Source organism: Cervus canadensis, chromosome 18 (assembly GCF_019320065.1).
Source record: "Cervus canadensis isolate Bull #8, Minnesota chromosome 18, ASM1932006v1, whole genome shotgun sequence".
NCBI classification, from domain to species: domain Eukaryota; kingdom Metazoa; phylum Chordata; class Mammalia; order Artiodactyla; family Cervidae; genus Cervus; species Cervus canadensis.
In genome coordinates, this window is record NC_057403.1 from 34,298,579 (window position 1) to 34,321,507 (window position 22,929).

The 22,929-nt window shown below is 46.1% G+C and overlaps 1 protein-coding gene and 1 long non-coding RNA gene across 3 annotated transcripts in view; one reads left to right on the top strand and one right to left on the bottom strand.

Moving 5' to 3' along the window:
- ZFHX3 (zinc finger homeobox 3) overlaps window positions 1–22,929 on the bottom strand; it is a 250,601-nt gene that overhangs the window by 127,410 nt on the left and 100,262 nt on the right. The window lies entirely within an intron of this gene.
- LOC122421355 lies at window positions 14,182–15,434 on the top strand. Its single transcript, XR_006263471.1, has 3 exons — window positions 14,182–14,310; window positions 14,460–14,552; window positions 15,205–15,434. It is a non-coding gene; the product is annotated as an uncharacterized LOC122421355 (long non-coding RNA).

Genomic DNA, 22,929 nt, shown 5'->3' on the forward strand with positions numbered 1-22,929 from the left:
GCGGAGGGGATGCTGCTTCAGTGCCACCAGAGCTGAGCCGGGGATCTTCAGGCAGAACGGGGGCTGGTGGTGGGGGCACCAAGGCACCAGCCTATGGGCTGGGGCCGGAGAGTGCAACAACAACGCCAGCCTTAAAAAGCCAACAGGCTGTTGAATGCCAAGCCCGCACTATTAATTTGCATATGACATTAATTTTGCTGTCAGTGTGTTAATGTGTGATTAATTCTGTCATGGGTTAGAGCAAGGAGAATTAGTTAATTGTCAGAAACTCTTCTCATTCACTCTCATGCATCCCCCGCCTCCCTTGAACGTCCCCTTTCTCTCTCTTCTTATTAAACTAACCTCCTGGGTTTTCTTCCTCAGGACACTTCTTTCCCCGCAGGATTTTCATCCCATCTCCTCCCACCCTTTCTATAAACGCATTTTCAGAAGTGAGAATGCCAACGGGTCGGGCATCCCCCTTCCACCCCCCAGCAAGTCTGGACTCTGTCCAGGCAGTCGTAGGGGTGGTTTGGGACGGTCTCACAACAGGGACACACAGATCCCATTCATGTCCGTGGTCCATTGCCAAGGCCGGCGATACCTGTAATGCATTGTACAATCCGCTGTTTGTGTGCTATGCAAATAACCTGTGGGGCTGGAACGAGCTGGAATGTGGAGTGAACACAAAGCCATTGCTGTGCTATAGAAATGGGTCAGTCCCTGCCCATTTTCCCTGGCTGCCCAGAGGCTGGCCAGCTTCTTCCTTCTGAGCAAGCCTCGGCCACTGTCCATGAACCTAAGTTCAGCTCGGTCATCGAGGGCCCACTGCATTTTCATTCATCATTATTCCACCAGCTAGCTAGCTAGCTAGACTTTAAAAAAAAAAAAAAAAAAGGTCCAATAAAAAGAATCTCAGGGCTGCTAACTCTATTATGGGCATGAGAGTTCTACAGCCCACAGAGCATTAGAAAATTTCATGGGGTATGAACATGTCACAGGTCAAAATGAACTGCCCCCAACCACAGGGGCAATGTCAAGGATACCAGCCATTGGTGAAGGATTGGCAGTCCTGAAGAGGACAGTTCCCGGCTATGCCAAAGTATGGCCCCCAACTCTAACCCCATTCCTGGGTCCTTCCATTACACTGTGGGTTGCCTTGATTTTTGAAGAACTAAGACTGAGGAAGAAGGAAGAAATGAACAAAAGTAAATTCACTGATCCCCTCAATTGCAACGCTATGATCACCCAGAATTCTCATTTACAGGCTGAGAAACCAACTGTCTCCATGTGGCCTAATCCTTTCCAGATCAATTTTCTAGGGGGCTGGAATGGGCACCTGCCAAGGATGGGCAGGGATCCTAAGTTTTACATCCTCTGGAAAACAAGAAAGACATGACAAGAAGCACAAGTTCCAACCTCCCTCTTCAAGACAAACTATAGAATACACGTCAGGTTGTTGAAAAGGGCCCTAAATTTATGTCTCAAAGCGTGTTTCCAACATTTCCCATATAAACAGTTAACTGCAAAATAGAGGAAGTAGGTAACCAAGACTGATGTACCTGTTGCAAACAACATTTTATGATCTTTTTTTTTTTCAAAGCACAGGGCTCATTTTAAAGACTGGAAGCCACTGTGGTTTTGACTTTTTTTTTTTTTTTTAATTTGGAAAAGAACACCAATTGGGACTTTCTTTTTTTTTAATTAGGAAAGAGTAATGTTCTTATGGGCCATATGATTCTAATCTCTTGTCATTTTATTTCACATATAGTCTTACCACTAAACTCTAGCTAGATGTTGGAAGGGGACCAAGTATGATTTCTCATGATAACCAACTAAACAGTGCTCCTAAGGAGTGTATATTTCTCTTTCTCTCTCACTCACACACACTCTTTCTTCCCTGTCTCCCTCATTCCATTCCACCCTCTTACTCATATCCTTCACCAAGTAATAAAAGCCAGATAAATCCACAGAGGAGGCAAAAGAAGGGAGCTCGGCAGTAACTCCACTTCCCAATCACTTGTTTGTGTTACAACTTCCCAAAAATGAATTAAAATCTAGAATCCAAAGAAAGAAAAAAAACAACAACAACAACTTTCCCCAGCACTCAGGGAAGTTACCAGAGAAATCGATGAGCTGCAAGTGTATGTGATCAACAGGAATTTGGGTCCCTTCCTCCTTTTCAGATTATGTGTAGCTCAAATTGCTTTAATATGGGCATTATTCACACATGAAACTAGAATTACTCAGCACGTGGGAAATAGGTCCCGACCACCCATGGCCATTAAGGATCCCATGACATTTTTGTAAGTCAGCCAAACAGCAACACAGACAGCAGGCCCAGCAGTTGCTGGATTCGGAGAAGGAATGATTGCATTCAAAGCAGAAACCACTGTTCCTCCGTCTGGTCCATCCTTAGGCTCTATCAGTGACGTCATCGTGGCCAATCTCCTCCAAGCACAACACATCCAACCTCAAAATGGCTAATTCTGGCTTTTGTGAACACTGACATACTACATGCAAAACATTGTCAAGAAGTCAACTCCTGGGGTTATTAATTTTAAAGGGAAGTCTCCAGTAGGGAGAGATCAGAAGCTGGAAAACAGGGTGTCAAGCACAGTGGGCTGGAGCAGAGTTCTAGCACAGGGTTTCTGGACTGTTCTTGCGGCAAAATGGCCTCTTAAAATCCATCTCAACATTTCCTCCCTTGGTTTCACTCTGGGGATTTTTTTGAACATTTGGAATCTCCTGTTTCCTTCCCATACAAATGGCCAGTCTGTCCCTTTCCTCACGATACCTTAATAATCCTCACTCTACACCTTCTCTCCTTCCTCAACTTCACAATCTCCGTCAATCGCTTCTTTAAAAAGCCTTCTGGAACCACTTTCCCCACTGTGGGAGTGGAATTCTCTCCAGGGGAATGCTCCCCTGCCCTCCTGGTTTGCAGTTACCTAGAACAAGTCAGCTCTTCTCCAGGTGCTGGGGACCTGGGGAGCGGGGGAGGAGCAGAGCTGCACGGGGACTTTGGGGAAGTGCTCAGCCATCCATGAAAGATACCCTGTGACTTGGTCCCAAAGGCAGTGCTGGCCTTCCTGGTGGCCTGGAATGGCGCGGGGAGGGGGGCAGGCAGAGGCAGGGTGCTGGGGCTCCTAGCAGGGCCCGTGCATGCCTGCCCGCCCACCCACCCTCTGAGCTGCCCTGGGTAGCTTGAAAGGCTTTCCACGCCGGGCAGGCTCCCAGCACTGCGCGCTCCACAGCGCTCTCTCCCCCACCAAAAAGCCCGAGGCCTCCGGAGTGTACACTAACCACAAGCCTTTCAGTGGCTCATGTATTTACAAACTGAGGCATGTCGAAATCAAAGGGGATACCACATGACATAATTCGCATTAAAATGTCAACAGGCTGACAATTTATAGAGTCAATCCACGGAAGGTGGGGAGGACTAAGACTTAGTAATTGTTTAATTCCTGCTGAAACCCAGGGCCGCTGCGCCTTCGGGAAGCCTGGGTGTGCTGGGGGCCTCCAGCCAGTGCAGCGCCCCACGGGGGCTGGCACCAGGCCAAGGCCGGGGGACAGCTTTAACCATTTAGGGCCCTTGACTGTGAGGGGGGGGCGGGGGAAGGAACGGGCTTCAGTGAAACATGGCAGGAGAAGGTGTGGGCGGCCCAAGCGTGTGTCCTTCCTCAAAATGGCTTGGAGGGGGGTGGGTCCCCGAGGGAAAGGTCCTCGCTGCTGCCCCCACCTGTGCACGCCCTATATTTCCCACATGCCCAGAAGCTGGAGATTTGAATACATGCAAAAGCCCCCAGCCATGGTTTCCTGACTGCCCTGCAGCAGCAGTCTGCTCACCAAGCAGAAGGCGGGGTGGCTGAATCTGCCCCTTGAATATGCCAGCTTCCAAGCACCAGGGCCCCGCCTCCTGAAGGAGCAAATGCAAAGTCATGACCCAAACCAGATCCCCGACTCACAGAAAATCACCCTGGTAGTTTCTTCCACCTCTCCTATCATCCCTAACCAATAGCACTGTTCTGACCGACGGCTCATAATACACAGACTCTTAGCGCCTGTTTTGGACTTAGTATTCCTTGCCCACAGGCGTGGATGCTCTTGGACTTCTGAAAATAGTTTCACTTGCATTATTTCTAATGAACCGATAGTTACCTGGGGAAGGGTCCACCTAGGACTGTCGGGTTGGTGGATGAAATTTGGGAGTTTAACAAAGTTTTTTGGTGGGCATGTGTGCTAAGTCGCTTCAGTTGTGTCCAACTCTGTGTGGCTCCATGGACTGTAGCCCTCCAGGCTCCTCTGTCCATGGGATTCTCCAGGCAAGAATACTGGAGTGGGTTGCCATTTCCATCTCCAGGGGATCTTCCCAACCCAAAAATCAAACCTGTGTCTCTCGGGGCTGGGGGGCAGTTGGCCATATCAATGCCCTTGAATGTACCCCAAGCTCTGAGACAAGTTATACCTTCTCATCATGACACATAAGAGACACACCAAGAAGCGCTATTATAAAGAGTGTCAGGGAAAGCTTATAGCTTTTGATCATTATCAGCATTAGCCACAAATAAACATGTTCCAAAAAGGAGACTTCACTCTGTGGGCCCTGCCCGTGAGGACGCCTGGGGCCACGTGGGCTGTGGTGGGGCTCCCCGCACAAACTCACTGTCTGTGTATAAACAGTAACACCTCATTCTCTCTTCTACCTCATTAACTGAAACACATTAAAACAAGTGTGCACTGGGAGCAGAAAACGAGACTGTTAAACCAAGCTGATATAATCCTCATCAGCTGTGGGAAATGAGACCGCATCAATTATGCTGAATCAACTACAGTCACAGGAATGCGCTGGGCTCTGAGACCCCCAACACAAAAAGAGGGACAAGAGGAAAATAAACCTTCACTTAAATATATAAACATCTATTATATGCATATATACATGCACATATATATACATATATGGGCTTCCCTCATGGCTCAGACAGTAAAGAATCTGCCTGCAATGTGGGAGACCGAGGTTTAATTCCTGGGTTGGGAAGAACCCCAGGAGGAGGGCATGGCAACCCACTCCAGTACACTCTCCTGGAGAATCCCCATGGACAGAGGTGCCTGGCGGCCTACAGTCCATGGGGTCACAAAGAGTAGGACAGGACTGAGTGACTAAGCACAGTGCATATATGTATGTATATACAACATACTTCACACCTACTGCCCTTATGAGCTCTTTCTTGCTATCACCCCATGAGACAGGAGTGCTATCTGATAAAGTACTCCTTTAAGATTCTTTTTAAAAACTCAAACTATTTAAAACTGGAGAAAAACAAAGAAAAACAAAGGTAAATTTATTTTTTAGATGGTGGGGGGAGGGGGGGGAATTCCATGTGATTTGCTCTTATAGAGTGGCTTCCGAGTCCAAAGTATGTGGAAGCCAGCAAGTCCTAATACCCAAAATGACCAGGACACCAACTGTGTAAGAAACAGTGAGAACACTTCAAAACGGAAATAGCTAGGAAGACAACAGCAATTCAAGCTCTCCAGCAACAAAACCAAACTGGTGTCTGCCTTCACCTGCCACTGCCAACTGTGAGAAATAGCTCAGAGTGAATAACATTTAGAAATACCCATAAATCCTACTAGAGAAGAAAGTAATGTGTGTATGTCTCCAAAATAAGGAAGGTTATGATTACATTGACGATAAGTGACAGAAACATCCCCTAGAGTGTGTAAGAAATGCAAAAGATCTGCATACGATAGTTATAAAATGTAAATTTCACCCAAGGAATGATAATTGTGGCACATGATAATGCCCCACGTCCTACGTATTAAAATATAGCATTTGGTGGCAATAATCACCACATGTGAAGTGAGTGCTGTTATGCAAAACTTCCTTCTGCATTTCCTCATTTGTGTCCAAATTTGCAAACTTATCATGTTACTGCCGTTGATTTGCATTCCATTCCATAGGTCTTTCCTAACATGAGCCATGGACACGTTCCTCATGCGCCTGTGGACACCAGCATGAAACTCAGCGTTTCACAAGTTCAGTCCTCAGAGTAGTCATTCAACTCACCATTCAAACGACAGAGAGTGGCTCTGTTTCTGAAGTGTACTTGCCAGGTCCGCTCATGCTGACCTAGCCATCAGGCAGGCAATGAGCTTGGCGAGATTTTTCTGTTGCACATACTTTTTTGCACATCATTTTCAGGTGTTAAAGACTGTTTCACATTAGGTCTTGCTTCTTTAAAACCAAGGAAAGAGGCCTCTCCTCCTGCTTACTGACTCAGAGCTGTAATCAGAGGTCCCAGGTTTAGTCATTTCGTTCATTAAACCCCCCCCCCAAAAAAAAAAAAAATCAGCTTTCAAAAGAAGAGAGGTAGGGAGAAAACATCCATAACTTGAGTAGCCAAGGAGATTAACTTCCAATATACAAATAAGGGGAGCAGAGGAATGCACAGTTTAAAGAAAAAAAAAGTTTTAGCTGGAGAAAAATTTTGGAATATTGTAAATTAATGGATAACAAATGGTTGCCACAGAAACGGTTTGCGCATTTGACTGCAGGTGTTTGCTCCAGTGAATGGGACAGGATGGTACAGCTATAAGCGCGGCCACGAATGTAAACACTGAAGGAAGACTCCTAAGGCAATGTTACGCCATCCATGCCACCAACATGGTGGTTCTCAATAGAAACGAACCCACTTAGGCAAGGTAGGTAAAGCAGCTTTGCAGCTCTGGCTAATACTTCATTTGTGCTCAGAAGCTGCTCCCCCTTTACGACAGTCTGTGGTATCGCCAAGGTTACAAAACATAAACAGACACAAATACAAGACATTAGAGAGACGCCAAAACCAAATACATTCCCCTTTAACTAGAATGTAACTTTCACTTTTCAATCTTCATGCTCTGTGCTGTGCATTTCTATATAATAATTTCTTTAGTGGGAATTTGCATTAGCTTTTTAATCTGAAAACCATATATATAAAATGTATGTACGTATATGCATACATATGGGCTTCCCAGGTGGCGCTTGTGGTGGAACCAGCTTGCCAATGCAGGAGACACAGGAGAGAAGGGTTTGACCCCTGGGTTGGGAAGATTCCCTGGAAAAGGGCATGGCAATCTACTCCAGTATTCTCGCCTGGAGAATCCCCATGAACAGAGGAGCCTGGTGGGCTACAGTCCACAGGATTGCAAAGAGCTGACCACAACTGAAGCGACTTAAGCACACACATACATGTATATACACAAAAGGGAATGGGGAAAACTTCAATTCTTACTTGCACCTAATTCCAGTCACATAAGGGAAATGTGGGTCTATTTGGGCTTATGGGGTAGCCTTGCTTTAAAAAAAATCAAATTCTAGAGTCCCCAGGTTAGGCAGGTATATTATAAAATTATGTCAGTACAAGTAACTTTACTGCTCATTCCTCTCACAGCTCAGAGAAGGGGTCAAAGAAGAAGTAGCAAAAATAAAGCTGGACTTGGACCACTTTCTAACTTTCCTATGTACTTCACTAGTTAACTTCTTGCTCCATTACAGAAGAGACCAATGTATTCCTTAAAAAAAAAAAAAAAAAAAAATTCCTGCACACACACACTCTCAGTGCTGAAGGGGAACTCAGTGGTCCCTCGCGGCCCCTCTTTCTTCCAATGGGACCACAGCGGATTACCCAAAGTTAAGTAACTTGCCCAAAGTCTTCACTACACGTTGGTCACATCTCTTAAGACAAATGTTTTCTCCCTTCTAGAAAACCGAAACAACCCACCAGCCTTTCTATTCCCCAAACCCAAGGTGTGCAAAGTTCAAAACTAATGAAAACCAATTATAAAATGACTTCCCTATGTGGCCTGCATATGACCACGGAAAATCTAAGGCAGGAAAGTGACATTCCTAGAGGAGAGCACACTGCACGGAGCCATGCGCTGACTGCATGGCATGCAGGTACATCCCAGGCAGGATCACACTGGACTTGCTCAACAGTCCTGCCAGGCAGGTCATTTCAGGAGCCCTTTTCACAGCAGAGGAAGACAGAGGGATTAAGTTCCATGTCCAAAGTCGCACGTCTGTCAAGGGCAGGAGTTGAGATTCAAATCCCGGCAGTCTACCAGGGAGCCTCTTTCTCTCCTTAAAACCCCAAGAGCTACCTGGGTTTCCCCTAAGACATGTGGGCATCCTACCTTGAAGTTTTCTAGCACCTGGTATCTAGTGAGCATCTGAAACTTCTGGAATGGACACCAGGAAGCCTCTCTCTTTAAAACCCCAAGAGCTACCTGATTTTCCCCTGAGACACATGGGCATCCTATCTTGAAGTTTTCTAGAGCCTGGCATCTAGCGAGCATCTCACACTTCTGGAATGACCAAGAGCCTGTTCTACCCCCATCGCCTCTCCTGCACGGTTTGAGACCTCTCAGTTGGGTGTGTTTCTGCCTCATGCTTCTGTTTTTCTGCAAAAAAGCAGAAATCCCTGAGCCCAATCTTGAGAGACACAACAGAATACTCTCATAGGAAGCTGGATGGGAAGACAGTGTGGGTGAAAAAGAGAACTCACAGCGAACCTGCAGCTCCCATATGTGGACTTCACAGTGGAAATACCACCTAGCCATCAGGTTTTAGTATTCTGCACTCAAAGTTATATCATGAAAATTTCAATAATAGAGAAGAGTTTTATTCAAAACAAACAAACAAACAAACAAACAGAGTAGATGCCTCTCACCCTGATGCTAAAACTAATACAATATGGGACTGACTTCCCTGGTGGTCCAGTGGCTAAGATTCCACGCTCCCAATGCAGGAGGCCTGGGTTCAATTCCTGGTGAGGAAACTAGATCCCAAATGCCACAACCAAGAGTTGGAGTGCTGCAACTGAAGACCCCACAAGACACAATTAAGACCTAGAACAGCCAAATAAATAATATTTTAAAAAATAACTTAAAAAATAAAATACTTTGTTATATATATTGTATATCCATCCTTTTATCCATCTATCAAAGATGATTCCACTTTGATGCATTTCAAAGTCAACTGCGGACATGAATAAACTTTACCGCTTCTCCCCAGTACTTCAGCACACACAGTATTACCTACAGTTCAAGATTCATTAATGGGTGAAAAGTGAAAGTTGCTCAGCCGTGTCCAACTCTTTGCAACCCCATGAACTATACAGTCCACGGAATTCTCCAGGCCAGAATACTGGACTGGGTAGCTTTTCCCTTCTCCAGGGGATATTCCCAACCCACGGATCGAACCCAGGTCTCCCACATTGCAGGTGGATTCTTTACCAGCTGAGTCACAAGGGAAGCCCAAGAATACTGGAGTGGGTAGCCTATCCCTTCTCCAGTGGATCTTTCTAACCCAGGAATTGAACCGGGGTCTCCTGCATTGCAGGCGGATTCTCTACCAATTGAGCTATCAGTGAACCCTATTCATGGAGTACTTTTTAAAAACTACTTTTTTATTATTTGAACAGATTACTTGAGTGGACTTTCTTACTAGTAAAATACTAAAAAGGCCCCAATTCCACTGTGTTACCAGTATGAAATGTTTGGCTCACAAATGATTTTTTTCTCTTTTTTTTTGAGAAGTTCCAGTAACCACAAGTGCATGAAAGGAAGTGCTAGTCACTAAAATCAGTTTAGAATTACGGCCTCCGGTTTAGTATGTAGAAGAAATGAATCTGCCTTTGTCCTCTGTCTGGCTTGCCCATCTACGTGATCACTCCCTTTCCAAAGCTGGTCCAAGCACACTCCAGCCTTCCTTCTTCCAGGAGGTCTATTCTGATCTGACCACCGGAGGTGCTTCCTCCCTCCCTCCACCTCCTTCCAGGCTTGGGTAACTTTCGTGTACACATCTGCCAGCACCAATCAACTCTTCTATATATCCTGCGTGACAGTGTTTTTCAAACTATAGGTCCTGATCCTTCGGGGCTGTGGTTCTGATTCTGGAACTACATATTAGAAACCCACAATGAATCAGAATCTCTGAGGGCTGGGCCAGGCAGCCCCCCTCACCCCTTTTCTGCAATCCCTTGCTCTGCTATGCTTAGTCACTCAGTCATGTCCGACTCCTTGTGACCCCATGGACTGCAGCCCATCAGGCTCCTCTGTCCACTGGGGAGTCTCCAGGCAAGAATACTGGAGTGGGTTGCCAGGCCCTCCTCCAGGGGATCCTCCCCACCCAGGGATGGAACCCAGGCCTCCTGCATTGCAGACAGATTCTTTAATGTCTGAGCCACCAGAGAGGCCCTTGCTGCTGCTAAGTCGCTTCAGTCGTGTCTGGCTCTGTGCAACCCCATAGACGGCAGCCCACCAGGCTCCCCCGTCCCTGGGATTCTCCAGGCAAGAACACTGGAGTGGGTTGCCATTTCCTTCTCCAATGCATAAAAGTGAAAAGTGAAAGTGAAGTCGCTCAGTTGTGTCCGACTCTTAGCGACCCCGTGGACTACAGCCTACCAGGCTCCTCCGTCCATGGGATTTTCCAGGCAAGAGTACTGGAGTGGGGTGCCATTGCCTTCTCCGAGAGAAGCCCTTAGGGGGTCATAAAAATCAATGTCCTAAATGCAACTGGCATTTGTGTAAAAACCAAGGGAATAGGATAAAAAAGGAAGTATCAGAATGTAGCTCAGATAGTAAGCATAAAATTATTTTGTAAAACTTTTGTTTCAATTATACATACAAAATATCTCTCCCATATGTGCTTAGTCACCTATTAAAATGTATCTCTTTTTGGACACTAGTCAACAAAGTTTACAAAGTTTAGAAACATAGCCACAAAGAAGTTAGTACATTATCCTGCTCCTTAAAGGTACTCCAAGATCTATGGCTTGAACATGGGGCAAGAGAGGAGGAAACAGAGTTTCTCTCTTCCTGGGAAGCCATTCTGCCATGTGGTTCTCCTGGGGCTAACTAGCATTATTCAGAAGCAAAGAGCTGGAGAGTGAACAGCGCAGATTTGAAGGAAACAGAAGAACCTAGTCTTTAAGTTTCTATGTTTAAGCTTTTTGTCCTTGGGTATCAAACCTTCAGTTGACACTGACCATCCATCTGACACCTGTAGGACTGGGAAGGATACCAAGTTGGGTAAGAATAAACAGATCCTCCTGTAAAGGATCTTGCGATTGAGTAGAGGAGACAGACCACTGTAAAAATTGACTATACTATGAAGCAGGAGCAAACTACCATCACTTTTTCTACCTCAGCATCAATCTCTATGACTGCTGATAGAAAGAGTTGTGATTTTGGCTGATAAAACATGGGGACACAGAGCCAAGACCAGCTGCAAGTAAGAATTTTCAAAGTACTTGGACACAAGCTAATTGTCTCAGGACTGTTTCTCAGTGGGTCAGTATAGAAAAAAAGCTGCACAAAACTGACAGCTAATAGAATGATTATAAACAGCTCCGGAAAGCTCTGGTCCACACAGGACATCCAGTTTATTCTGACATACGCTTTTGGACTGACAACTATGTAAAGTCAGGGGTTCAGACCGGGCTGCTACGCTAGATCTTAGAACTGAAGGAAACTGTAGGCACATTCTGCAAGTACTTTTATCATTCAGTAAGTATTTATTGAGCTGGTGTCAGACATTGTTCTAAATGCCAAGGATACAGCCATTAATAAGACAACCGAGGTCGCCGATCTTCTGGTAGACAAATAAATAAATGAACGAACAAGAAAAATAGATAATAACTGTCAATGCAGAGAAGCAGGCTCAGACGGAGCTCCTCTCAGTAACCACTTGGGAGTGGGTGGTTAGGGGCTACCTTTCTGAGGACCAGAGATGCGTGTCAAGGTCAAGGATGCTCACTCCAGGCAGTGGGACTTCGAGTGCAAAAGTCCAGCAGGAGGTGCAAGCTTGGCCCGTTGAAGGAACAGTAAGAAGGCTGGTGCGGCTGAAGTGTCATGGGAAGGGAAGCAGGGTTACAACACGAGGCTGGCGTGGTGGGTGGAGTCTAGGTCACAGGGAGGTTTATAAGCCAGCACTGAAAGGCTGGCTTGTCTTTTGAGGGATGGAAAACCATTGGTGGGTCTTTGCAGGGGAGTGATATGACCTGATTTTCCTCTTCATGAAATTACCACGTGGAGAGTGGACAGTCAAGGGCAAGAGGCGCTGCAAGGAGGGAGCTGACACGGGGAGAGACGACAGGGAAACATGTTTTGAAGGTGGAGCCAACAGGGCTTAGTGATGATTTGGCTGGAGGGGAGTGAAAGAAAGAGGGGGCCACAATAATGCCCAGCTTTCAGGCTTGAGTGAACAGTAGATTGGCGACAGCCCTGACTGAGGTGGGGGAGCCTGGGGGAGAGGGGGCTTGGCAGTAATACGGTCAGCAAGACGTCTCTTCAGACCATGCTAAGTCTGGGGGTCAGCTATCAAACATTCAACCAGAAATGCCCAGTACAGAAGCAGATGGAAGGAGAGTGCAAGGCTCAAGGCAGATTCCGGTGTCACCAGAAGCGAGATGTTGTTGGGGGAAAACTATCAACGGAAAAAAGAAGCGGGTCTGAGCCAAGTTCTGAAGTCTTAAGCATTTACTGTAAATAACAGAAGTAAAGCCAGCAAGGAGACCAAGGAGACAGGCCAGTAAGGGACCAGAGAAACCAGAAGACTGGTGTCACAGAAGCCAGGATGGGACATGGTGATTTCGCTCACAGGTGGGCATGACCAAGGGAGGGCAAGGGGATGTTAGCAGGGAGAACTCAGTCATCACGGCCTTGGGAGGGGGGCAATACTCCCCCACTAGGAGCCAGTCAGCTTCGGCAGGCACAGGCTGCCAGCCTGAGCCTGAGGACACCCTGGGAGGTCCACAGCGCCCCCAGGTCACCTGCAGAAAACCAAGCCTTGCAGCCTGTCTGATCCATTCCTATCACTGAGTGGCTGAGGGACCACAAACACTACCTTGCTCCTGCTTCCCAACATCCCTCCCCGACTACCAGAACCCTTTTTGGTCCTATCTGTGAGTTGTTCCATTTCACTTGCCAAGTTACGGGTGTTCTATACTTTTTCACCATCCGATATCAAAACGGCACCTTTCAAATACTCTTCGGCTACTTTCGTGACAAACCAACTTGCTTTTGGGAAAGACAGGAGAGCGGTGGGAAAGGAATCAGTAACCATCTGTGGGTGTCTCCTTGTCTTGTGTCGTGGGGCATTCTCAAGAGACACTCACTGGTTAAGGCAGCCTGTACTCTGAAGAGGTTTCCTGGAGAAACAAATTGACACATAACACAGAGAATGAGCCTGGTGCCAAATGGTGTGACACACACTTGGGGAGGAGAAACCATCTGTGGCTGCAGTAACGGGAGAGAGCTCTCTGGAAAACCAGGGATCTGTCACCAGAACATAAAGGCAGGCCAGGAAAACTGCTATCCCTTAAAGTCTGAATTAAAAAAAAAAAAAAAAAAAGACACTTTCATCAGGGCCCAAAGCCTAACTCGAAGATGTGGATCCAAATTAGAAAGAAACGAGCATTTACGGTGACATCTGCTGGATTAATTAGCTGTGTAATTAGTCTCCCTCAGTGGAGCTGGGCTTTGTCATTGCTGTCTGAGACTTCCCCAGGTGAGACTGGATTCCAGTTGCCATGTACCAAGAGGAAGAAAGAGCAGGCCAGGCAAAAGGGGAAAAGTACGTGACAGTGTTAGTGGGAGGTGGCGAGAATGGAGGAGTGACTCAAGAACTTTTGAGGTGGGTCCTAGAACATCAGAGAGGAAAAGTCAAGAAGGAAGAATGACTTGAGGACTCACGACCTCGTAACAAAGCCACAGATGCCCCGAGCCTGGACTTTGGATAAACTCAAAGAACCAAAGGCCCAGAAATGCAAATACGATCACAGCAAGAGGGCAGGGATGAGAAGGGTGGGCGGGTGTGGATTCAAAGTTGGACACGATGAGCCTGGACCAAGCTTACAAGCTTACAGAACTCCGGTCCCTGGAGAGACAGTTGCATCTTTCCACACTGGCAGCTGTGGCCATCACTAACAGGAACTCAGACTGGGCAAAAAAAAATAAATACAAATGGTTGGATCCTAGTCCGAGAACCAGAAGTGGAAGAACACACGCAAGCAGATGCCTCCAGCCAAATCTTTCCCCACAGTGCTTCCTAAACCACAGCTGGCTGCAGAGTCACACTGGCTGACTCACGTCTAGGACACTGAGGAAACGGCAGTGCCGGGACCCACGCCTGCTGGCTCAGCTGACAGGAGGAACTAAGGAATGCTCCCCAGGCTCCATCTTCGGTGATTTTAGAAAATGAGAGAGCTGGTAGGAGAAGGGAAATACAGACACGTGAAGGCCCAGCAAGAGTGGGACAATTACCCTGAAGACCATCCTGGTTTGGAGGTGAGCAACGGGGGTGATCTTTTACTTTCCTGAACCCTACAGGCCCAGGGTGCAGGAGAAACATGTGACAACTTGTGTGCCCCAAGTTTTTGGAACAATGACATCCTCCTAATTCAGAAGTACACCTGATGTCTGTTCATGTTCTCTAGGCACTCTTCCAAAGCGACGAAGACTCGGAAAAAAGAGCAATGTGAAAGGCAGACAGGAACTGGAGTCCTCGTCACAGAGTACAGACACTGGAGGTAAAACATGCTCCCAGCGCCTGCCGCTCACTACAAGCTCCCTACCCCGAAGAGGTGTTTAAGTAACAGGTTACAAGATTTATCAGCTTGAGTAAAAAGTCCTACTTCAGGATTCAGCACAAAATCAGACTCCATACGAGCTGCTGACCCCCAGGAAGGAAAACCCTCCTCATTTATGGGTGTCCTAGAGATAAAGCCAGGGGATGGTGCCCCACCTGCTGGGGTCCAAGCCTGCAGCAGCAGCGTGCAGCAAGGAGATGGGTGCAGGGACACTCGCAGCCTGGAACCAGGGGCCCTGGGGCCTCCTCTCCTGCAGACAAACAGGGACAACGCAATGTGGCAGGACACCCAGACAAGTCCAGGGGTCGGCTCAGAAGTGACTACAGGGGCCCAACAAGCTTCAAAAAGGAGCCTGTGTTCAGAGAGAGAGAGAGAGAGAAGCTCAACAGGGACTGCAAGGAGACAAGAAATTATCCCCACAGTTCCAATGCACAGGCTGACGGGCAAATGAAAACATTGGTTAAAAGTGTTGACCTAAGAGACCAGGTATGCTTTAGAGGTCCCCGTCCTGGGCCTGGGAACCTGCTCCGCTAATTAACAGGTTACAAATCAAATATTATCAGTAGATAAACATTTCTAACCTTCTAAATAGTTTGGCTTTTACAGAATGAGGACACAGACCCTAGAGAAGGTTTGCTAATCACACCTGATGATTAGTCCCGATTCAACGCCGCTTCAGCATCTCCTATGAACATCCAGAATGTGGAAGGCACCAGTAAAACAGCAAGTGCTCAAGGGCTGTGAATTTCTACCACCTACATACAAGTTACAGCTGCAGGAAAAGGCCCGAGGAGCCAAGCAAGAGCAAGGACAGTGGAAGCATTGGACAAAGCCGCAAGTCACCGAACTGGGCAGGCTGTCATCCATCTCGCCATGTGATGTGAGAGCACTTCAAATATAAGGGAACAATGAAAAAATTATTGAGAAACAAATTTTAACAAATAGCTCTGGAGAAAATTTCAGATTTCATTATAGGAAAAGCACTTTATTTAATGTAGAAAATGCGAAAATCTGATATGACAGTTTTCTATAAATAACAAAAATTGGAAATCATCATTAGAGGCTTCTGTAATTTTCCTCTTTTGTTGGGACCCATTAAAAAAAAAAAAGGCTTTACCAACAAGGAAGCCACTTATCTCTCTTCATGCTCCCGTCGGGCCAGTTGGTAGGACTGTGAGAGAATTTCTTCATCATTTGGAGGAAGGGTTGCCAGCAAAAATATAGGATGCCCAGGAAAATGTGAATTTCAGATATGAAATAGGATTATTATTTTATGGAACATACTTACAATAAAAATCATGTGGCTTTGTCTGAAATTTATGTTTAGCTGGGTATTTCATATTTTTATTTGCTAAATTTGGCACCTTGACCACTGGTCTTTGCAGTGGTATTTTTAAAGGTAAGTCATATATACATATGTGTGTATATATGTGTGTGTATATATATATAGGCTTCCCTGGCGGCTCAGACCCACACACAATGTGTGTGTGTGTGTGTGTGTGTGTGTGTGTGTGTATTTTTTTTGCCGTCAGCCTCTTGGGCTCCAGGGCACATGGGCCTACTTGCTCCATGGCATGTGGGATCTAAGTTCCCCGACCAGGGATGGAACCAATGTCCCCTGCGTTGGAAGGTGGATTCTTAACCACTGAACCACCAGGAGAGTCCCTGTGCTGTTTTCAGTGCTCCACAGGGTCACCAGTCTGATGTTGCTGGTTTCAATAGCCTCCAATACCTCTGTGAGCAATAGAATTTTTTTTTTTTTTTGGTCTGTAACATTTTTAACTTTCACCCTACAACCTGGTTGCTTAAAAAAAAAAAGCACTGGAAACCTAAGTTTATTAAATATTAAAGTATAAAATGACTCAGTGCTACCAAAATGGTTTTCATAGCAACAGCCTTTCCCACCCTACACATAAATAGTATTTATAGTTTCATGTTATGTTGAGAAAAAAAAAAAAAAGACTCAAGGCTTTGGTTCAGGTGTATTATGTAATTATTTAAAAACTCTTGCCTTCCAACAATGTTCCTGACAATGCTTAATTGTTCCCTTATAATTTCCCTTTCAAAATAAAAAACCAGAAACACCTGTTGGGACTAAATGTATTCAAATTTGCCCTTTTAGTCCAAGTCCTGGGCAAGTTGAAAGGACTCAAATTTGGGTTTATGCCTTTGCCCACTGTGAGCTGGCACAGCTTTCCTCCAGACGGGGTTTACCTGGAGCAACTGAGCACATGGAATTACTCTGGAATGTAGAGGCAATGGAATATTCGCAGCAAAATTCTCCTAAGGGTCACAGACCACCCCTAAGACGGCAGATGGCATCCATGCAAAGAATTCCACTAGGAGTATGGGGCTGGGGTGAGGGTGGGGGATGGAGAATTTGAGATTCTTTTTTCCCAAGAAGGTCTAGGGCTTGGAGCTTAAGGATTGGTGGGGGTGAGGGAGAGGGGAGATGGGAGGGTTAAGTGTTTCAACAAAGTGGTATAGTTCCTAGACCACCCCAATCCTCAAGCCGGGGTGAAGGGCCATGGTCCATCTTCTCTGGAACCCAGAAGGAGACCTGTCACCAGTAGCTGAAAACAGCCCCTCCCAGAAATCAGCAGACACAGCCGTGCCATCTCCACACTACCCCAATATGAACTTCAGTAAAGCAAACTTCTTGGACATTCAGTATTTGTTCTTTCTCTATGAAATAAATGGTGAGACCCACAGTCTTCACTAACAAACAAACAAACAAAAAAAAAATTGGCCCCAAGCCCTCTTCTCTCCTAGAGACTCCCTCATCCTGGTGAATTTGATGAAGGTAATTAATCCAAGAAATTCCACCCCAGAGAATATGTGGGAGAGGAAGAAATGTCATCCACGGGGCTTCACAGGCCTGGAAACGAGAACGGCTATCTCTGTTCCCACTTCTTGCACCTCAGTGCTTCTGACAAGCAATACTTGGTAAACATGCCCAGACTGACCCAAACCTGCACAGTATCCAGGGGCGCTCTGTACGATCTACAAATGGGGGACAATGAACAGGGCTTCTCACATCAGCAAGGGAAGAGTAGCTATTTCAGAAACCGCTGACCAACCAACCATCCAATCTGAAAGAAAATGTAGCTCTAAATCATACAATACAGAGTCCTACAATATACCGTATACACCTCTCACAGAGTAAAGTCTTAAATGTGGGGAGAAAGTGCTAAAGAAACTATCAATCAAGTGGTGCCAACCTGCCTGGGTTTGAAGACCGACTCCAACAACACTCATTTGCTGGTGACTTAAGAGCGCCCTCTGCCTCAGTTCCTGCATTTGAAAACAGGTGGGTCAACAGAAGAATAAATCAATGAATACCTGTAAAGCAGGTATGACAATACCTGCTAGTGGTAACTGTCACGTAGGAGCTAGTGATTACTTTTATTATAATATTAGCAGCAAGACAGCCTCCCTGGGGAAAGAGTCAGAACCATAAAGAAACAGATGTGCAGACTGGACAACACATAGATGAAAAGTTTCTGTAGGCTGAAGCATATTATAAGCTTAGTGAAAGATGAATAACAGACTCACAGAAACTACTGCAATATCCACGGCATAGAAGGAACTGCTGGCCCCGATAAACCAACAGCTTTTGCAAATCAGTCAGAAAGAAAGACCAACCCACCAAAATAGATGAAAGAATGAATGAAAACAGGGCAAAGTCTATGAATGGAAAAGTCACTAAAGAAATTCAGATGGACAATAAATGCATGAAAACATCTTCACCCTAATAATTAAAGAGACGCACACTGGGACAAATTCACAAACGGGATGCAAACAGAAAAATAAGACTGTGTTGGTCACCATGTGGGAGTTTGAACATCATCTATTATCAGTCAGTTCAGTTCAGTTGCTCAGTCATGTCCGATTCTTTGCAACCCCATGAATTGCAGCACACCAGGCCTCCCTGTCCATCACCAACTCCCGGAGTTTATTCAAACTCATGTCCATCGAGTTGGTGATGCCATCCAGCCATCTCAATTTCTGTCGTCCCCTTCTCCTCCTGCCCCCAATCCCTCCCAGCATCAGGGTCTTTTCCAGTGAGTCAACTCTTCACATGAGGTGGCCAAAGTACTGGAGTTTCAGCTTCAGCATCAGTCCTTCCAATGAACATCCAGGACTGATCTCCTTTAGGATGGACTGGTTGGATCTCCTTGCAGTCCAAGGGACTCTCAAGAGTCTTCTCCAGCACCACAGTTCAAAAGCATCAATTTTTCGGCACACAGCTTTCTTCACAGTCCAACTCTCACATCCATATGGAAAAACCATAGCCTTGACTAGACAGACCTTTGTTGGCAGTAATGTCTCTGCTTTTTAATATCATCTATTATAGGGAGGGGACAAAATGTTCTTAATAAAACTTGAAATGTTTAAAAGAGTTAAAATACTTAAAACTTAGTGTTTAAAATATTCTTAATAATGTTAATAATATTCTGAAAGGGTCTTCTTTCTGAAGGGCCATTAGGGAGGACTCTATCTACGGGCACAGCACCCTAAAACCACCGGGCCTTCTTGGAACAGCTCGAGTGTGGACAGACTTCCCTACCATAAGCTCAAAACTGCAGGTAACATGAATGCACGTCAGCAAGGGCCTGGTCAGTGTGTGGAAAACTACGCAGCCGCTAAAAAGAGTGAGCTAGATCGATATGTTATGACCTGAGATGATTTTCAGGATGATAGGTTACATGAAAAAAGCAAACCAAAAGCAGTGTGTCTAAGAGATTTCATAAGGGGATAATATGTATGTATACACTCACGCACAGTTTCTATCACTATAAGCATATGGAAAAAAAACCAATAACCCCGAAAGAGATAAGTAGATAACTTGTGATCCGTATCTTAAGAGTTGGAGAGTAGAAAAAGGACTTCCCCTTTAAAGAGAATTGAAAAGTACTTAAAGGTATGAGAAAGGGCTAAGGTGTAATACTGTGTACATGCAACATAATTCCAATTTTGTAAGATGCCTTACCCATCCTGTTAAATCAAAAAGAAAGAAAGAAAACATATGTTATTCTCTTTGATGGGATTAGGCAAATGATTATATTCTCTTATACTTCCCTGGATTTCTCAAATTTTCTACAGTGAACACATGTTACTCATACTAATAATTTTTACTATAAAAAATAAGGAATCCACATTTTATTATTCATTTACACTTGAGGTAAACTTGGAATGCTAGTTTTGTAACAAATAAGAATAATAATATTCTGAAGGAGTCTCATCAGTTCTTTACCATCTACAAAAAGGATTCAGGAAGGGTGAGAGAAAATAAAAAATATTAAAAGTACTTGGGGGGGGGCGGGAAAGGAGGAACTGGCATGTAAATGATTATGAAACTGGTCTTTCAATAGCTGGCATATTTAGTTGTTTATTTTGACTATGCCGTGCAGCATGTGGAACCTTACTTCCCTCACCAAGGATCAAACCCGTGCCCCCTGGCATTGGGAGCACTGAGTCTTAATCACTGGACTGCCAGGGAACTCCCAAGTTGGCATATTTACTACTGGACATATTAAAAGCAGGCACACCTAGTAAGATTTCGATTCCATTATTTGGTATCTAAAGTGTGGAGCCAAAAGGTAAAAGGGATCCAACCTTCCTGATGTGAAAGTCTCTGTAGCCCAGTAACCAGCAGGCAAAGCCTGGCTTACAGCCAATCAGCTGAGAGAACGTGTGGAATGAAATGGTACACTGGAGGGATTCTCAGGCGCAGCATGGTTCTGGAGGAAGGGCAAGGCTGCAGCGAGGTGCTGACCTTTCACACTGCACCCACTGGCCATCTGTTGGCCAAGCATCCCTCTATCACGTGTTGGCCACAGTTCTACCGCACTGAAGGGTTCAACCTGTCCCAATATGAGCCCTGCCTCCAAAAAAAGGTTCAATCTTTCCACCTTCCCAGAGACACCCTGAAGTTAGCTGGTGGCCAGAACCACTGCCAGGGCTCACCCAGCTCTCCAGTGGTGACCAGGGGGCCCACGTGCACGCAGTCTCCCAGTCCGGCCTCAGGAGCCCCCACCCCACGAGCCCAGCCATCAAGTGAGGGAAATGAACTTCAGACCCCCAGCTGCGCTGGGAGATGGAAGGCATGAAGGTGAAATGTGCTAAGATTTACCAAAACATCTGGCCTTTCACACCTTCTAAATCAGCCACAGGAAAACACTCCCCGCCTTTCATTTTTGGTTGAAGGCACCAAAGTATAGAGAGAAGAAGGCAGAGGTATGCACTTAGAAAAAAAAAAAAAATAGTCGCGCTAATGAGAAAACAAGGCTTGAGGAAACTGGTTCCAGAGTGACGATGTAAACCAGATGACACCTGTGACAGGGCTTCAAACGCGAAGCCACACCAGGGCGGCGAGGAGGAGGAGGGCGGCGGGAGGGGCAGGACAGAGGCTGCCAGTCACCATCTGTGGGCACAAAGTGTGCAGCTGCATGCCTAAGACCCCATAAGAGGCCATGAAGAATGCAAACTTCAGACCAAATCTCTCTGTGTGACTTGTTATACATCTGATCTGTCCACCCATCCTTTGGTGAACTTACTGCCCTGCTGGGAGAGTGAACCCTGAGTTTCCTACACATCAGGGAAACAACTGGGAAGGCAGATTCCGAAGTATTTCAGAGTCTGGTGGGGGGGGGGGGGGTCTCTTCCTTCCTTCTACCTCAAATGATCCGAACGGCATCGAAGTCCACCATGTAGAGAATCTGGGTACCTATTTTTCAGTCAGTTGGTACCATCCTCTACTTCTTAGTTTAGGCCAAAGAGACTTGGTATCTCCCCCTCGGTTTGCCTGGGGGGCCCGACACAACCCACATGGGGTCCAGATCCAACTCTGGGGGAAGACAAGCCTCTTTGTGTATAACTTAAGATTAATATGAAAACTTAGGGCTGGGCCCAATCAAAGGAAACTCAGCTGGGAACTGTTGGAGTAACAGATTCTGGTGGGGGTTTTAATCTATCTGCTCAAGTTGATGGATTTCCATCCCAATGACTCTCAGGTGAAGAAAAACATCAACGTGAAACCCAGATTCTGATAGCTGGCAGGTGTGCACTGATCTCCAGCTGCCCTTTCGGCACCCTCCTCCCCCAAGCAGAAAACACTTCAACTTCCAAAGAGCTCGCCAGGGACAGCAGGGAAGTCCAGATAAATACAGAAGGGCTCACGTGAGCCCTGAGCCCACTCCCTGGCTCATGATCTGCACTAGCGTAGAGGAGAGTGGAGGGCAGGCATTATCAGTACCAGGTGCCCCCCACTATTTAAGCCAAGCAAGGGTACCCCACACTGCTGTGGGGGGAAGGAGTGGGGCACAGGAGCAAGTCCTTCAGGAGAAGTGGGAAAGCAGTCAGGTGCAGAATTCCCCTTCCGGACCTCAAGCCCTCATGAGAGACAAGCACCTTACCCACAACACACTTTCATTCCGTCTCTGATGAATGGCTGTAGACAAAAAAAACCCAAGAGTTCGGCTTCCAAGCCTGACTGGGGTCCCTAGCCAGCCCACTGTGTTGCAGTGTTGCTCAATCACAGTGCCCGCGAGGGCAGCCGCGAGGGTGTGGACATACGACTGCTGGAGGCTGGACCAGGGCCGCCACTACAATAAGTCTGCTACGTACGAACCTTCAAGTTGTGAACTTTCAAAGATGTGAACATGCATTCCATCAACGTCAGGCATGAGGGAAACTGCAGCCGGTCCTCCATCTCCTTCTGCTGACAATCCTTCAGCTCTACCGTCTCCCACCTCCTCGCCCTCCTCCGTCAGTAACTCTTCTTGCCTGTTCACTTGATGCCCGCCCCTGGATGCCAGATGGTGTACTGTAATAGTAAACTGTTACAGCTTATAGTATATAATGCTGTACTGTAAGATTAAAAATGTTTTATTCTTGTGTTTTTTAAAAAATGTATTATTAATGTTTGTGTGAAAAGTGTTATAAACCTATTACAGTACAGTACTATATCACCGGCTGTGTTAGCTGGGTACCTAGGCTAACTTGGTTGGACTTACATACACCCTCTCAGAGTGGAACTTGTTCATACATAGGAGGACTTAATGTATTTAAAGACTCGACGAATTCAATCACAAGCATTTCAGAAAACTAACCTGGGAGCCAAGAAAAAAGGAAACAGCTTCCTTCTGATGCCAGGGGCTCTCCACCTGAACCCTACTTTCTTTTTCTTCCAGGAGGCAGGAAGAAGTCGATGAACATTAATCTTGATTTAAAAACCGCTCTCAAACAATAATCCAAACTAACCAGACAATCCCAGCCAAGAGAGATAGTATCGCCCATTTCCCCATTTTGCTGA